Genomic DNA, 12,567 nt, shown 5'->3' on the forward strand with positions numbered 1-12,567 from the left:
GTGTGCTGAGTTGGTTGCCTCGTTGCACACCACACTCTATAACTGAACTGTTGATCTGTCATGACTTGACCTCATGTGTTGGGTCTCTCACATTTTCAAATTCTTCTAAGATTTTAAAAATCTTTTAGTGTTTGCCAGGCTTTAGGGAGGCAACCAACTATGAGTAAGTTGAAATGTTCTTCCATTGACAGGCTTTCTCCAAAAATAGAGCTGATGATGCATCTTTATTTCACATGTCATAGCATTGTTTTCCATCCTGGTACCAATTGTGATTCATAGACTAGCTGCCAATACTTAGTACTCCAGGTGTTAAAGAATTTCAAAAACTTGGTGAAATAACACTTTTTTCAGACATAAAGCTATATTTGTCTGACTACACTATCAGTGAGCAGTGAGCAACACATTGTTTGGTTTTTTAATAATGCCACAAAACAACCTGATTGTTAATGGAGTTATTAGTTATGGTACTAGATGGTTGGCTTTACTTCCTGATGCTTGATATCATATTTTAGGCAATATTGTAGGCCAATACAAGTCCAAATATAAAATCTAAATAATGTTGAAAAGGTTGTGTCTGTTAAGGCTTCAGCCAAGTTAAGATACCAAACATTCCTGTCAGTTCAATGATCATTTGCATGTTAGAAATGTTCTGCTCAGTGCTCTAAACGCTCCTCAACCAGCTGTGCAGCTGGGCTAACTCTGCCCCACCAACCTCTCCCATGAACATTGCACCAACACATTTTCCCCCAGTCCACTCTCCCACGCCTGACTCGTATAGCCTCAGCCAGATCCTCAGGCGGCCATACATCTCTCTTCCTGTCAGCAGCTAATTGGTTGGCCCTCAGGGCATCCTGTGTCACACCACACCACCATTCATTGGCTAATGCACCCTGCCACTGATGTCATCTGTCAGAGGCCATGACTGATCTGAAGTGGCATGTTTTTAACCCATTGAAAGTCTTGATACATAAATACACTACACGTTAAACAGCATCTTTTCATTTTTCTTCAACTGTTGGACATTGAAAAAAGGTTTGTCAGTGAAAAAAAAAAGCATAATTCATAACACAGACTTGCATGTCTGTACTGTCTGTACCCTGAGTAAAAAGTCTCATTAATGTTTACCTCTCCTGATTTGCTACAGTGTTGTATGAGCATCGTGCTGTATAACATCTGTTTTTTAAAGTTTGGTGAAGCATCACGTTTGTATATAGCCTACAGAAGTTTTCATTTTCCCCTGTATGCCTGTACTGCTGTATCAGTTGTCCATTTTGAAGCAACAAGCTGCACACAGGTAGGAGGAAGAAAAAAATCACCGGCACAACATAAATATTATTCAGAGTTTCTGGGAAATATTTCTCTCATGTCGATGGAATTGCTGTCTTGAATCTTTGCCAGCACACTGTTTCTCCCCACCACCTCCTCTCCTCCTTCTTCTCCTCCTCTCCCTCCTGTCTCCCCCTCTAACCCTGAACAAGTCTTAATTTGTCGGGGAATATTACTGCCTTGTGCCGCCATTCGCTGGAGCTGAGGAGGCTTATATAGGAACATGGGCCAGCTGCGATTTGATTTGCTCGCAGGAGATGTGCCGGCTCTCAAACGTCTCCTGAGTTTGGCTTGTTTAAACATACACACACACGCAGCACTGCCCTTGGCATTCAAAACTGTCAGATGGAATTCTTCAGCAAGTGCACTCACTCTTGTTTCTAGTTGTTACAGCACCGAGGAGTGGGAAAGGTATGGAATGAGTGATCGCTAGCTGCTTAAGGCAGAACACTCCTCACTATAAGACTTAAAGGGACACATGCTCATACTACGGGATGCGCTCAACTGCAACTCCTCCGGCACCCCCTTATCTGTGACAAATGTAGGTGTAGAGAAGCTTTCTATGCGTTATAGCTTTAGCTTTGGATAGGCGTATGATTTGTGTGAAGGGTGCCTCAGGGTAGGGTAGGTAGAGACAGGTGTGTGTGCGTGTGCATTAGATTGAGACAGCATATTGGGATCTGTTTTCTGTTATTGGGAGAGCAGCTCTTGGCTTCCACTAACCAGCACTATACAACCACCAGGAGGGAAGAAATCCAACCTCCTACCTCTCTCTATCTATTACTCTCTCCCCTCTCTCTCTCTGATTTTCTCTCTCTCTCTCTCTCTCTCTCTCTCTCTCTCTCTCTCTCTCTCTCTCTCTCCTCTCTCTCACTGGCACTCTCAGGTTCCCCCTCCTTCCACCCCCCTGTCGCTCCCTCAGGCCTCTCTTATGAAGTGAGAGGCCAAACACAGGCCCGCAGTGCCGGATCAGGCTCCTTCTATCGATTGACTTTATTTATGTGTTTGTTTACTTATTTAAAAGGCCCTGAACCCCTCTGTCCCTGAGGGGTACTTATGTGCCACACACACACACACTATCTTTCTTATTGGTCTGTGCACATACAAATTCCCTGTGTGCGTCTATGTTTAGTCAGGGGTTTTTGCCGCGTCACTGCTGGGTGTAACGTATGTTGTCACTGCAGTGACTAGGTGTTACATTAGCTTATATGTGCGCACACGGCTTGTGCTAAGTGTTTAGAAACATAACAAAGTGCTGCTCGTAAAAGGAAAACATTGAACTGTGAATACGCGGTTAAACAAGGATTAGGTTTAATTTATATTAAAGGAAGCTGGGTTGATATTGCTGGATCAACTACTACGTTCTAATAAAATAATTTGTATTGTTCAATTATGGAAAGTATTAAACATTATATACACAGAAGTTAATCCAATTAAAAGTAAAGGTGATTGAAAATCAAATCTAATTAATTAAAAATAACATGAAAATTTTTTGAAATCAAAGTACATGAATCCCAATTGTTCCTTTAGTCCTTCTCTGATGCAGAAACCTTTAAATTCTTCATGTACCTGAGATCTTCACAAATATAAAAATAAAGTAAGTGTGGCATTCCTTTTATATAAAGTAGTATTTCTGAATAAATACAGCTCCTGGTAAGGTCATATCATTTGCTATATAAATACAATCCTGCATTGAAACATAGAATTACATCTTCATCTGATAAAAGTTTTATAAATATGCGTATAAAATAGATTGTCATCCACAGAAGTCTCTTGAACATTTTTTTTCTTCATGCAATAACAAACATATTAGCCAAAGTAATTTCAGGGGAATTGTTGCTAACTCACCAAATAGAGCTGTGGGAATTGCAACATGCACCCTTATCACATATCTGTCTTATTTCATTAGAGAAGCACTAACCCTCATGCAGCATGTGTGTTTGTGTTGTTTGTATGTGCGTATGTGTGAAGCTGCACACAAACAGGTCTGTCTTCTTCCTGTCGAGGGTGCCTTTCTAAGACTTGGCACAGTTCTGTTCGGAGGTGTCCAACACCACCTGCCTCCCTGCTGTGATTAATGACTTCATCAACTTTCAGCATATTAAAATCTGATCTCTGTCTGTTTGTTATCAGCGTGTCACCACACACCGATCCTCATCATACTTTCTTGACACACAGCAGATGGAATGTGGGTGTGTCTGAATGTTTGTGTGTGTGTATGACTTTGGCAAGTGAATCTAGCTTGCGGCCCTGTTGCATTAGCAGGTAATAAATGTGGACTTAGACTCAGGGCTATGCTCTGCTGTGTGAGTGTGTGTGTGTCTTTGTGTCTTCACATGTGATTCCTCACTTTGAATAAAGCTGCTGTTGATCGTTTCACCATCCGACTCCCATCTGCTTTCTTTTAAAAGTGCCTCTTCTCCCCTTCTCTCCTCTCCTTCCCCCTCCCCAGCTATTCCACCTTCTAACTTTGTTATCATAGGAAAAAAAAAAACATGTTTTTATTTGTCTGACTCCTACATGTTAGTGTTGCACACTTCTGTAAACAATGTTCAGGTTTACAAGCAGTACTGTACCACAGAATACCGAGTATCAAATTGCAAAGAAAATGCTGACACTGGAACTTTGTGATGCATTTAAGATCCTATAAAAGACTATAAAAGGCTCTGAGTAGAATCAAAGACCATCGGGTTAAATGGACAGTAAGACCTTTTCTGTTGGCTTGACTTTAGCTCTTTAGTGACTCATCATTCCTTAACTTGACTTTTTAAACGTGAAAAAGGAGCCATTGTTTGTTTTATTTTGCATATAAATTGAATTTGAGAGAAAACTCCAAATCCTCGGGTTAAGGAGGTTTTGCCAAATGGATTTGGCTTGGACACTCAGTATCCAAAACGAAGTGAGCATCCAAAAGGCCTCTCTGGCTCGTGAATCATTTGCACTTTTACTCATTTGCTTCACATCTGGTGAGGAGAACACAGCAGAATGACTGCTCTAAGATGTTGGGTTTTAGATTGCACCACAGTGCCTTGACTGAGTTAAAGTGTGAGTGGTGGTTTTCTGAATACTGTTATTTGTGTCTAGAATTTCATAATATACTGTTGCAATAAAATCTTGGAGGGCGCCTGTCTTGTAATTGAGATGACAGTTAAATATGTCATTATGCGTGTACAAAATCTTAAAACCATAAACTGCAACATTTTGGCTGAACTGTTTCCAGTAAGGTTGAGTCTTCACAAGCTGGTACAGAAGTGTGGCTCTTCTGTTTACCCAACATCTTAAACAAGATCCAAAAAAACTATCAGCAGGATTGCAAAGTGAACATCAGACTGCATGTAAACTACTTTGTGTGAAAAGTAATATACTCAGTGTAACATAAAGAATTAACTTTGGGCAGCTTATCGCTATTTGCTTCACTTTTTGTTGAAAAAAAAAATCTATTTGTCAAATGGTTGGTCTGCCATTCTTTTCCACATATAATTATCTACTTAATTATCTAACTACTGTATGGATTGAAATGAGATACAGATACCAAGAATGAATTATGACTATGAGGATCCACTGGTTTTTCTTTTTGTGCCAATATCAGGTTTCCTTTGGATTGTGGTTTATAGTGAGTTGTGTAAACAAAGTATTGGATGGATCTCCATTGTAGGGAAATACAGCTTTCTTCTGCAACATTGCATTGTAAAAACATTGGTAATCTCTTAACTTTCATCTTAAACCATTACAAGGTCAAATTTAGAATTTGGCCATTTCTTTGAAACTTTCAAAACTATTAACATGTTCAGTATGTTATCAAATCAAAAATGTCTTGTACTTTGTAAGGCCTCAAACTATAAGAGCTGGATGCCATTGTTACTGTGATAAAATTAGCACTCTGATGTTAGCATTTAGCCCAAAGCCCCAGTGTTTCTATGAACATCATAAAATCAAAATCACAGTCACTTGAGTGGATGTAGAATTTAAGGCTTGAGCCATGCAAGAAAAATTGGTCCTCCTCTAGTTTGTATGAAGTCAGTTTGTTGGCATAGCAGGGTGCCAACGTAAAAAGAAAGTCTCTGGAAAAAGAAGCTGACTCAACGTTTTCTGCAATGCCAGGCAACACATTAACCTGTTACTTCAATTGGACTCCCTGCCTGGACGGTAATTCTGGACCTGTCTCTCACGTGCCCTAAACAACTTGTTCCCACAAATGCAGCCCTGCAGGTGACTCAACTTTTGTCTCTTTAACTTAATGGTGGGTCCATATGACCAGTGAGATATTTCTGCTAACATAATGTAGAGCCAAAGTTCTGTCTATGAGCAATTTACAGTTTGAACAATGGTAAAATGACTGCCAATCAGTATGTGTTGGGCCTGTTGTAAAAGTCCCTTGTGCACTCTTAATTGGACTGGATTGTACAAATTGACTTTATATCATCAATATGGCATATTATACTAACATCAGACATGCTCAGATTAATTTGAACATTTAGTTGGAAAGCATCTGAAATGTGGTTTCCAGTCAAGTTGCAGTTGGAGAGCGTTTCATCCAGTAGCAGCAGGTAGATATTTTAAAGCAGACAAACTTTAATGGATGAGATACTTTTTTGGAAAATAATCAGCTAGAGAAGATGAATAATGCCTCATCTGTTGGTCTTAGGCATCTGTACATTTGTCTGCTTGTCTCTCCATCTCAATATCCATCTCCCTTAATCTAACTCTCTCCTTTTAAATGCTCATCTGTATGCAGAGGCTGCAGTTTGACCTATTAAAAGTCATTTGTAAAATTGCAGCCAACTGGCTTGCCTGCAATCAGGCTCAATGTGAATATATTTTGACATGTGTTTTTCCTGCCCTCCGCTGAGTGCCTAAGGACCTGTGACAGCTCGGAGCCTCTCTGAATACTAATAAAGTTAGCACTAATACAGTTGGCAAGGACGCCTGCACACACACGTACATATACACACTGGAGCACTGTCAGTAGAGTGACACAGCAGACGCAATCTCCATATTCCTATAATATAGTACCTGACAGTCACTGCAAGTGGAACTGTCACCTTTGATCAGTGACTAAATGTGTCAGCCGGTGAACACAAAACGCCGCTTTCAGACACACGTAGACACATAGCAGCAGAATTATGATTAAGCATGCCAACATAGTCATAGAAAAAATGCAGAGGCATGGATAGCAGGTCTGTGTGAGAGCTGCTCATGTGTTTCCCAGCAGTGGAATCTGTCCCTGGAGACCAGATGGATGACACACATGTTTGTGGGCTTTGGGAGCAGATGCTGCTAAGCTTCTGGAGCACAATTTTTAAAAGTGTGTTCAAAATGGAGAGCCATAACTTGGCATGGTATTTATTTATATATATATCACTGTATGAAACAATGAATAGGTAAACAACTGTGTTCTAAATACTTAGAGTCCACGAAGGTAGTGTTACGAATCAGAGGAAGTGTAGATCAATGGAGTGGAAAGTGTAGATTGATGGTTAACGGAACAAGAATAGTGATGGAAGTTTGAGGCAGACAGTGAAGATGAAGATATGGTGTTGACAGCCAGATGCATTTGAGGTCTGGAAATTCAAGGATGAAACCAGAGACCGATTTCCTGATAATTTGTGAACATATTGTTAAGGCTTGACAAGCTTTTGTGCAGAGAGGAACAGGTTGATTGGACTGAATATGTATATGCTCACTGAGAATGTGTCCTATACTGCAAAATACCTCAAATAGGGGTGGATGACAGAGCCTAAGGGCAAAGAAAGGCTGCAGCTAAGTTAATGGTTATGTTAAATGTTTTGGTAGAGAAATGTCAAAGTTGGAGAAGTGTACAGATTCAGTGGTATATGTTCATAATTCTTTACACAAACTGTCCTCAGAGGAAAATTTGATCCCTGGAACACTGTTTGAAGATAAAATGATATGTGAGAAGTTATTGTGGTGGGGAAACCGTAACCCTCCTGGTATCTTTTTAGCTCCAAACAATGCTCCAGGGATCCATGTTTTCCTTTGAATAAAGTTTGTGTATTTAGTTCAGAAAATATAGTATAGAATTGTTTCACTTCTCCAACTTTCAAATTTCACTACCAGATCTACACAGTGCACCTTTAACTGCTGAGAAATGACTTCGACTAGATCTTCAAAAAAATAATTGTGAAAAATGGCCATCACAAGTTTCCAGTGCATAAAAATAAGCTTTTTTTTATTAGCCAAATGTCCTAAATCAAAGGACTAAGAAAAATATTTTCTTACAAAAAAATAAAGAAAAGACAGCAGAGCAGAAAACTTCAGGATCAAGACTGACCTCGACTTCTCTGTTACCAGAGCTACACTGCTCATATGGCTGAACTAATCCACTTTATTCAAATGTTTTTACTTTTAAACCTCCATTTTCCATAACTACAAACTTGATTTTGTGTGTGTGTGTGTGTGTGTGTGTGTGTGTGTGTGTGTGTGTGTGTGTGTGTGTGTGTCTGTCTGTTTTTTATATCAAGTGATGGGTCCCGTTCACAGAACATAATGTGTTTAATGCGCTGAGCATGTTGGTCTGCCTGGTTGTTGTTACGATTCAGTTACTGCATGCTCATGTGGTCAATGAAGAGCACTGGTTTTCTCAGCGAGCTAGTAAAGTTTTGGCAGGCGGAGGAAAACCTCATTCACTCTCAACGGACATAAACAGTACTGCTGCACTGCGCTGGCTTCAGGGTAAAGTTTTGCTAACTGATAATTTGACTAACAGCCACATATTTAGTCTGTGTAGATGATAGTGTAAAACAGGATGAAAACAAGCTCTCTCTCTCGTTTGCCTTGCAAGTGAACATTTGGATGATTTAACTGAGAGATTGTAAACTTTATGCTCTAAAGATGATGATGGACTTCTCTTTACATAATAAAGTGTATCCTCACACAAACACATAAACTGTAGCTTGGCTTTGCTCATTATACGAGGCAGGGGGATGAACAGTCAGCAGTTAGCACCAAGGACACTGTGGAGCATTCAATTCTGCTTGACTGCCTTCATGCTAGCCTAGCATAGCACTACCTGTTTGCATGGCTGTGTAGTAGTCTATTGGGACATAGCTTAGGTCTAAATGTGCCCTCAGCACCTCTTTGAAACTGTAGATTATCAGAACCATGCACCTTGTTCACTGGCTCAACGCTCAGAGAAATTGTCCCCTTTTGATTTTAGCTTCAGCACCTTCAACCAGTTACAGCCAGGTGGTCCCTCACTGGGTCCTTTAGTAATATACTGAGCCCCTTACTCTCTCAGTCACCGCCAAAATGTACTTTAGTTGTATGATTGTGTTCTTTTTGTATTGATAATAAATGAAAATGTAAAACATCTTAGGTCTTTAATCCTTCAATTACAACTTAAATATACTGATGATCTAAAACTCTTTTCACAGACACTGAAATACTTCAAAATGTGTTTCAATGCTTTTGTTAAGAATAAGATATATGGGTTTTATCAAGACAATCCCAAGTTTTAAAAAAGTGACATACTTTATACATACCGTTTAAATTATATTACTGATGATTGATTAGAAATAAGGCAGAACCATCAATCAGATTTTCATCGTCATTCAGATGTGAAAATGCACAAAAACATATCGCAAAACCCTGCTTCAAACACACATCTGAGATTTCCCTCGTAAAAAACTGACCTATTTACTATTTACATTTGAGTTCTACAAGTGTTTGATAACAGCATTTGAGGGACTTACTCAATAAATGGGTTTGTTTATCCATCTATAAAGATCAAAGAAAGATATCGGCAATTTATCTTTTCACTGTATCGGCACTTGTGTTTCTCCTTAATATCGGTATCGGCCCAAAAATACCACATCGGTCAGACCCTGATATTTATAACTTTGGACTGATTTTTATCTTTCCCTTTGTTGAGCAAAATCCTTCATTGTATGAACAGGGCTGTTATTCCAACCTGTTTAATGATCCCATTGGATTGATAAATATCAGTCAGACATATTTCATGAAAAACACTCCTTTGTAATCTCTGGTATTATTCTGATGTTTTCTGTTTGCCATGAAGAGTCAGACACAGATGTACCATCTCACCTCCCACAGCGTCTGATCATTCATCAGAGCATCAGACAATAAGAGTGACGTCATGGAAAAAGTTTCTTTTTAGAGTTAATCTGCATAACTGGTGTGCTCTGTGTAGTTTGACTTTCAATTATTTTAAGCACATTTCTTGTAACTCTTTATCACACCATAAAGAGACAAAAATGGATTTGACAAATTGCTGCCAAAGTCAACCTCTTTTAGCAACTCATCTCTGGCTTTCTTTCTTCGCCCGAAACTCCAGGGACAGAAAAGATATGAACAACTTTCAGTCTATCAGGTGCAATGCTGATGCACCAGTCCGTCTCCTAGATTACTGCACCTCAAAAACAATACCTCAAGCCAAAAAGGCCCGGGGATGTTTGGAGAAATCTTGCTTGTGTTATTTTTTTTGTGCGAGTCAGAGCAGTGAAGTAAATGCTTTCAGTTGTGGTGGCTTTCATTCCACAGCAGGTAACACATCACACACATAGACTGGGTGGTTAGAAAGTGAGCAGACTAAAGGTAACTTTTAGATTGGGATGTTCACAATGTGAGAGAGACGGATCACCTGTCCAGCCCCCTTCCTTTTACCACTTGTCTTTCTCTCTCTCTTATTTCTCATCCTGCTGAGAGACGTACTACATCCGTCATCTCCTCCATCACTGCACAAACATCAGCTGTCATCAGTTAGATGTTGATATGAGTTGAGATGAGAAGAAATCATTTCAGATCAACCAAGAAAATAACACTGCAGTGAATCCTCCACCCTGTTCTGTTTGATTTCATAACTCGGATAAACAAACACACGCATTGGTTAGGCCACATTTTCTCAGGTTGACACATGCCACGGGTGTGTGTGTGCGTATGTGCCCTCCGCCCTGCTTTAACTACAAATAGCTTATCAATCTTTATCAGACCGCATGTGGTTTTTTCAGGCGCTCCATCTCTGCCAGGCAACACACTCATTCACGCACACACACACACATGTGGCACGCACAGCGTTAAAGGGGTGTCAGACCAAGTCATAAATCATCGCTGGATCAGTCTTTCCAAAGAACAGTGTGCCTGTCTTTTTTCGCTCTCTGCAGTCATCGCTGTAGTTTGAAGGGACAACTTTGGAAGATTTGTCTATTTGGTTTTAAAAGAATAAACGTCCATAATATGGTAAACGTTATGTGTAAAGAGCTTTAACATGAGCACCCCCCCTTCCACTCTCTCTGTCTCTCTCCTCGCGGTCTGGAAAAGAGTAGAACTCATCAGAGTTCTAATAAAAGACAGGTGCACTGTAATTCCTTTTGAACGCTCTCTCATCTCTCTACAGTTGGAAAACAGTGGTGTTCTCTCTCTCTCTCTCTCTCTCTCTCTCTCTCTCTCTCTCTCTCTCTCTCTCTCTCTCTCTCTCCCTCTCTCTCACTCCACGTTCAGGGGGCTGGATACCAGACCTACGTCCAATAATGTTTTCAGATCATCTCCCTGCAGGACTGAGAGAATTTTCATCTGTCTGCCTGAGTTGAACAGATGGACAGAGAGTTTTCAGTGGAACATTTCTGTCAGCTCCGTGTATCAGACTCGCTTTATAAAGAAACAGTAAAAATGTGAGATTGGGTTGAACCAGCAAAAAGGGAAAAATGTGTGTTTCTGTATGCAACATTTGGAGACTGTGGATTTTCCTGCTCTTAATGTAAGATGTTAACAGAAACAACATGGTTAGCCTCTATCATCGATTTTAAACCTTAAGAGAATGCTGTTTACTAAATACATAATAAAACCATTATAATCCAACCTCTAACCATAATGTGTAGTTAGAGGTTATAAAAACACGTGTTTAATATCTGTCCTGTCCTAGCATCCCTTCACTGGCTCTCAATATGCTTCAGGATCTATTATAAGGTTGCGCTGTTTGTTTTTTTAAGCCCTGAATGGCTCTCCTGTAAATAACCGACCTCCTTAGCCTGACATTGCCCCCTTAGATTGTCAGATATGGGCCTCCTGGCTGTCCCCCCTGCTTACAGCTCAAACTCACAGGTGATGGGGCCTTTGCAGTCAAAGCCCCTAAAGGCCCTGTCAGACTAAGGAGAATGTCGGCCGTCGGTCACAGTTGGACCGTCGGCGAGCGATCGTCGCCCCAGTTTTTGTGGTTTGTCCGTCTCTGTCGCTACCCGTTGGCCCATGTCGACCTCTTTTTTGACTGGTTCGACGTGTTGAATCGGCGTTGGCGGTCGGTGAGAGGAACCTCTCTGATTGGCTGTTCGGAGGTTTCATTTCTCTCCAGCTCTCGACACAGGTCCGGGAAAGCTCCTTGAGCATGCCTCTGTAGTATCCATGCTTTCAACCATTTGTCGTCTTCGCCTCTTCTTTACTTTTTCCACTAAAAGACCAAGGGCTGACAACGCCAGTGCCATTTTCAACATTTTATCAGACATTATTCTCCTTTAGTAGGCTACCTATAGGTGCCGCCTGCTGGCATGGAGAGTTATTTCATCTTAGGCATGTGCAAAACGTACGTGGTGCTTGGCCTTGGTGGCCACTAGTTCTTTGCCGCCTGCTTGGTGTGTTAGGGCCTTACCAAGTGGGAGAGTCTTCCCTCCTACATTACATTTATTACTTTTTTATAGTTATTTCTTTATTCTTATTAATGTTGTAAACTCTTGTATTTTTTTTCTTGAATGCTTTGTACAGCACTTTGTTCTGCTGCTGCTGTTTTTAAATGTGCTTTATAAATAAATGTGACTTGACTGAAGTCTAGAAGCTCGGCTGTTTAGAGCTCTTTGGAACAACTTTCTGAGGGTTTTGGGAGATTTATGCTGAAACCCCCCTTGCCAAATATTTTGTTCATAGCGTAAAATGAGTCTAACACAATCATCAGTAAACAGAATTATGTCACCGCGGTGTTACAGGGGAAATCTTGACAGGAAACAGTACACAAGTGCACTACAGCTGTGGTCAGCTGAAGTTTATTCAAGGCACATGTTGATCTCTGTCTGTATATGAACGAAGAATTGTGTGTGGTAAAGCTTTTGAAAACAGGGATGAGTGATGTAGATGGTTTTTACAGGTATAGAAGTATTGAACTCATAACTCTTATTATGTTGACTATTAGGTGGTGACTACTTCCTGACATCCTCCTCTCACTTTCCTTAGTGATGCGATGACGTGTTTCTTATTTGACACGATTACTTTTACCTTTTG

At 40.4% G+C, this 12,567-nt stretch overlaps 1 protein-coding gene across 1 annotated transcript in view; it reads left to right on the forward strand.

The window, feature by feature from the left end:
• slc25a26 (solute carrier family 25 member 26) overlaps nucleotides 1-12,567 on the forward strand; it is a 54,050-nt gene that overhangs the window by 20,016 nt on the left and 21,467 nt on the right. The window lies entirely within an intron of this gene.

The sequence above is a fragment of the Labrus mixtus genome, chromosome 7 (genome assembly GCF_963584025.1).
Source record: "Labrus mixtus chromosome 7, fLabMix1.1, whole genome shotgun sequence".
In the NCBI taxonomy this organism is placed as follows: domain Eukaryota; kingdom Metazoa; phylum Chordata; class Actinopteri; order Labriformes; family Labridae; genus Labrus; species Labrus mixtus.